This window comes from Mandrillus leucophaeus, unplaced genomic scaffold, assembly GCF_000951045.1.
Source record: "Mandrillus leucophaeus isolate KB7577 unplaced genomic scaffold, Mleu.le_1.0 Scaffold176, whole genome shotgun sequence".
In the NCBI taxonomy this organism is placed as follows: Eukaryota; Metazoa; Chordata; class Mammalia; order Primates; family Cercopithecidae; genus Mandrillus; species Mandrillus leucophaeus.
The window spans coordinates 2,916,646-2,922,800 of NW_012101765.1; the positions used below are offsets into that span (position 1 = coordinate 2,916,646).

Consider the following 6,155-nt stretch of genomic DNA (forward strand, 5'->3'; position numbering starts at 1 on the left):
CTGCCACCACGCCGAGCTAATTTTTTTGTATTTTTAGTAGAGACGGGGTTTCACCATGTTGGCCAGGCTGGTCTCAAACTCCTGACCTCAGGTGATGCACCTGCCTTGGCCTCCCAAAGTGCTGGAATTACAGGTGTGAGCCACTGCGCCTGGACTAGACTGAGATTTAAAAAAAAAAAAAAATCAATAGGTTTCCTATACACCACCAAAAATCAGAAAACCTACACCGTGTGTGGTGGGGAGATATAATTGAATAAGAATTATTCAATACAAAGGAATAAGTAAGTCATGGGCAAGAATGATATAGCAAAAAAACATAAGATGTTACTGGAAGGTATAAAAAAGTCTTATGTCTCACGATCCTGAATAGGGAAGTCCAGTACTTTCAGGATGTAATGCCCAAATTAATCTGTAATGCTGATGTAATTTCACTCAAAATCATGAATTGTTGTTGAAGAATTTTAAAAGCTGTTTATAAAGACCATTTAGAATGATAAACAAAGAATAATGTTTAGAAACAGAATATAAATGAAAATAACTTTTAAGTCTAAAGATCATATTTTAGTTCTCTAATTTTTGTTTTCCATGGCAGCCTATTTTTGTTTTATGGGTGCCAGATTCTCTCACATTTATTTTATTTAGTATATTAGTTACAAGTTTTTGAAAGATATCTTGTGTGACTTCAATTACCTCTATTTCCTTTGAGGTTATTTGTTCTATATATTTCTCTTATTCATTTCTTTCAAGCTCCTGATTTTATGCAAGTATCTAGTAGCAAGAATCTGGCTGTTAGTTACATTTTTCGGATATCAAAAAATGTGCCAGACAAATAAAAACACTGCAAGCATGGCACAGTAACAAAATAACAGATCCATGGAATATGTGTTTATCAGGCTCCAGGATTTTCATGGACCAATGTCTCTAAATTGCTCTGGAGAAAGAGGCACTCACTAAGCAGGAGATTCCTAGAATACATCACTGCTGTCCTTAAAGTCTCAGTCAGTGCCAGGACCAAGAATCATTCTCATCAACATTTAAGCAAAGCAGACAACAACACTAGGCAGTGCCACACCACAAGGACCTTCATATATTGCAGCCAGACCCGAAACCTGGCCGGTTAGGTTAGCTAAAGGGGTTCATGTCTGTCATTTTTATGACCTCTCAATCAATGTAACCTATTTTTACAAAATTGAGATTTTGTACCCCACTTATCACATTTGGCAAGGTTTTACTATATTTATATGTTATTGAGGTGGGAGAGACATTCCTTCATACCACACTAAAGTCAAAATTGAAAAGAAAAATACAAAAACAGATGTGGCTCATAAATAGCAAAAATGTCTGCATCAAAAAACACAATCTGTACTAGTAAAAATCAACATGCAAAGTAGGAAAAAACATGCCACTTCTATGAAAGAAATTTAATGCTTTTAATATATATAGAAAATTTACAAATCCATAAGAAATGAAAAGCTCTACTAGAAAAAAAATAAACTAAAAACATAATTAGGCATTTCATAAAAGAAGGGAAAAAAAAGACTAATAAGGACATTTAAGAAGTTGAAAGAAACATAAATGTTTATCTGGGCATGATGGCCCATGCCTGCAGTCCCAGCTACTCAAGAGGCTGAGGTAGGAGGATTGCCTAAGCCTGGGAGGCTGAGGCTGCAGTAAGCTAAGATCATGCCACTGCATTCTAGCCTTGGCAACAGACTGATACCCTGTCTCTCTCTTTCTCTTTCTCTCTCTCTCTCTCTTTCTCGCTCTGTTTCTCTGTCTCTCTCTCTCTCTCCCTCCCCCCCTCTACACACACAGACACACACACATACACACAAATGTTATTAGAATTCTTTCAAGCCTCACAAGACAGTGGATACACACAAGGGTACATTAACATTTATGACTGAATTTCATGATCTTCTTACCCTCACTTTATGATCCAGAGATTCCAGTATTTGCCAAGTTTTTTAAAGCATTTTGGGCAAGTCTCACATCAAACTAATACATCCACTCCATCCACTCCCTCTACCTCCCTAAAAAAGTCTTTACTATGTTTGCATTAACAAAGATTTAAAATGAAGTTAATGTCCAACCTTGGCAAAGATGAGAGGAATAAGACACCCTTAAAATCTACTTTCAAAAGCAGATTCCCAGGAGGAAATGTAACAATATGTATCCTAAACTTTCAAAATAGGCACACCATATGGACCTTCAGCTAACAACTCTATTTCTAGAAAATTAAGAAATAAACGTGTATATATAAAGAAATATACATGAATGTATGTATAAAGAAATATATATGAATGTATGTGTAAAGAAATACATATGAATGTGTTCATTAAAATATAATTGATATAAGCAAAACATTGGAGATAATCTAAAAGTCCAAAATACAGTTTTGGATAAATATAATAAGCACACATAAAGGAAAATTATGTATCTATTTTAAAGGGTGATATCGATTTCAACTTACTGATATAAAAACAATCATCATAGTTTTATGATATGAAACATCAAGTTACAAAAATTGTATAGAGCACAATTCCATGTATTTTCATTTCTAAGAATGTGTATCTGTGGACAAAAGCTTCGAAGAATATAGAACAAAATGTTACATTGGTCTCTGGTCAGTGGTACTACAGTGCATTTTTTATTGCATATCTATGTTTTCAAATTAGATTGCATTAAACAGGGATTTCTTGAATAGTTTTAAAATATTAGGGAATCACTGGCTTACAGCTAGTAGTGTAAGCCAGGGAAATATATCCAATGAGACACAAAGACCCAAATTCCAAGGTTAATAATGGATTGTATGTTTCAAACAACTAAAAGAGGACTTAATATGTTCTCAACACAAAGAAATGATAAATATTTGAAGTGGTGGATATGCTAATTTGCACAATTAGATCGTTTCACAATGTATAAAAATATCAAAACACTACAGTGTACCCTATAAACATGGTTGTCCTTTAGTATCCTTGGGGGATTTGTTCCAAAACCCCAGCAGATACAAAAATCCAAGGATGCTCAAATCCCGTTCTCACATTGCTATCAAGAAATACCTGAGTCTGGGCAACTTATGTTAAAAAGAGGCTTAATTGACTCACAGTTCTGCCTGAGGCTGAGGTGGGTGGATCACCTGAGGTCAGGAGTTCGAAACCAGCCCGACAACATGGTGAAACCCCGTTTCTAAAAAAATACAGAAATCAGCTGGGTGCAGTGGTGCGCCCTGTAGTCCCAGCTACTGAGGAGGCTGAGGCAGGAGAATCACTTGAACCCGGGAAGCGGAGGTTGCAGTGAGCCAAGATCGTGCCACTGTACTCCAGCCTGGGTGACAGAGTGACACTCCATCTCAAAAAATCATAACAATAAAATAAAATAAAAATATTGAATTATCACCCAACTCCCCTATATTATTATTATTTTTACTTAAATGTTTTTGTAAGATATATGTAAAATAAAACCTAATAAAACAGGAATATTTAGGTAAAAAGAATTTGTATCATCTAATAGAACAAAGGTCAAGACTTCTTTTTCATCACAAAGGTTGTTTTCTTTTAAATTAATGCAATGTTAATCTCAATCAAAGCTTAACAATGTAAAGATAATTTAGGTCTTGCTAATGTCAAACATTATCCTGCCCTTTTTGATTCACCGAATAATGATATGAAACCCAATCCAACATTTGATAACATTCTAACATCTGTCAAGACTTCTGCATTCCTTCATTCTTGTGGATAGTCACTGTTGGTTTTATAGATTAGCTTTCACTAACCTCTTCCTCACTTGCATCTTATGAGCCTCTTTTCTTTGTACTTGATATGGTTTGACTCTGCATCCCCACCCAAATCTCATCTTTAATTGAACTCCTATAATTGCCACATGTCGTGGGAGGCAATTGGTGGAAGAAAATTGAATCACGAGGGCAGTTTCTCCCATACTGTTCTCGTGGTGGTCAATAAGTCTCATGAAATCTGATGGTTTTCTCAGGGGTTTCTGCTTTTGCGTCTTCCTCATTCTCTCTTTGCCTGCTGCCGTTCATATAAGACGGGACTTGCTCCTCCTTGCTTTCCACTGTGATTGTGAGGCTTCCCCAGCCATGTGGAACTGTAAGTCCAATTATACCTCTTTCTTTTGTAAATTGCGCAGTCTTGGGTATGTCTTTATCAGCAGCATGAAAACAGACTAATAGAGTACTTAATCAATTTAGATGTGGAAATCGACACTTTTTGAAAAAACATTGGAGGCAGAGGAATTAGGGGTTCAGTTGTTTATATTTAAGCAACTTTTGTCATTTAAAGTTGAAACTTAGAAATGCCACTTCTAGCTGGGTGCAGTGTCTCACATCTATAATCTCAGCACTTTGGGAGGCTGAGGTAGAAGGATCTGTTGAGCTCAGGAGTTCGAGACCAGCCTAGGCAACATGACCAAAATTAGCCGGGCATGGTGGCTCATGTCACAACTATTCAGGAGCTGAGGCAGGAGGATTGCTTGAGCCCAGAAGGTTGAGGCTGCAATGAGCTGTGATCATGCCACTGCACTCCAGCCTAGGGGACAGAGCAAGACTCTTTCTCAAAATAACAACAATCCAAAAAAAGGAATTTTAAAATAATGAAAGAAAGAAAAAAGAAATGCCCATTCCTAAAAGTCTTTTTCCACCTCACATCTACTAATTTCTCACTGGAGAACTTCTCCACAAGCTGCATTCTCTTGCCATGGTGCTCAGCTTTCTTTCTCTCTTCTCTGACATTTCCTCTTCTCTTGCCCTAATTACCACCTCTGGACATTCTGCAAAAATTTGTTCATTTCTCTATCTTCTCAATCTCCTTAAAAACTAGACTGTCTCAAACTTTAAATGTGCATAGAAATTATCTGAAAGTCTTGTTAAAATGCATATTCTGGATGAGTGCATCTAGGGTAGCGCCAGATATATTTCATTTTCAGTAAGTCCCTGGGTAAAGCTGCTGCTGATGTTCCATGGACCACATTGGAGTAGCAGAATTATAGACCATGTTTTTAGGACTTCACTTTCCAAAACTCAAGCTTCATATTCCATGTGCTTCATTGAGTTGTAACTATTTGAACTAGAAGTACAAGTGCGTGTGTCACTTTTAAGCTAAGGCAGTTAAAAACAAGTACACCACCTCCATTGCTCCTTTTTTTATTTCAGGAACACTGGATGCCATGTATTCCAGATGGAAGAGGTTTATGCAAACCACACTGAACTTTATATGATTAAGAAATAAACTCTTATTTTGCCAAGTCATCAAGATTTAGAAATTTGAAAATCAATTTGGAGATTTGAGGATGAATGTGCTATCACTTCATAGACTATCTTATCTTAACCAATATAAGGGCATGAAACATTTAAACTAATACCTGTAACAGACGTTATTCAATAATGTGCTAATTTGTTTCTTTGTTAATAGTAAAAATCAGAGGGTTATAATCAAAGCAAAAACACATAGATAAAATAGAGTTGTTCAGGTTTATTCCTTGAATAAAATAACCAATAAAACAAAAGAGTAAAAAAAAAAAGCAAAGATGGTTTTTAAAGTTTTAGAGACTAGTTATTGAGAAAAAAAAAAAAACCAACACTTTTCTAAATTACCCTTTACTATAAATGGAAAAATTAAGATTCTACAAAGCTTTATCATAGTTTAATTCATGATCCTGAAAAAGGGAAACAAAATCATAAAGTATGTTAAAACTTGAGTAGTCTTTGGATAGATCACCTGGGATGATTGGGAGGATGATAAAGAGGAATTGTCTTTCAAACAGAAGGACCAGCATGTGAAAAGGCCATAGGGGAGAGGGGACAGAGAATGGTCCATTTTGAGAGAAGAAGCAGGGAAAGCTCACTTGTAGGAAGAGATAAGGCTGGAATCCCCTAGATTTTGAGCTTTGTATGCCAAATTCAGATTTCAGAAACAGACATAGGAGACAAAAAGCAGCAGCTGATGCTTTTAAAATTGATTTTATAGAAGCAAATTGCCATGTTATGGTGAGGGCCACATGATGGCAATGGCGAGAGAGAGGCCTCAGGAGCTGAGGGCCTCAATCCTATATTTGCAAGGAAGTGAATTCTCCCAACAATCAGGGAGTCTGGAAGTGGACTTCAAGCTTCAAATGAGATCTCAACCATGACCGACCCA

General features: G+C 36.4%; 1 protein-coding gene across 2 annotated transcripts in view; it reads right to left on the minus strand.

Annotated features, from left to right (window-relative positions):
- Positions 1-6,155, minus strand: part of PROS1 (protein S (alpha)) — a 103,738-nt gene that overhangs the window by 82,600 nt on the left and 14,983 nt on the right. The window contains exon 1 of one of the 2 annotated variants that reach the window (XM_011977266.1): positions 3,776-4,018. The exons of the other annotated variant lie outside the window; for it this stretch is intronic. The gene's annotated coding sequence lies outside the window, so the exon portion shown is untranslated. Of the gene's footprint in view, positions 1-3,775; positions 4,019-6,155 lie in introns of those variants that run through there. 2 annotated transcript variants of the gene reach the window in all.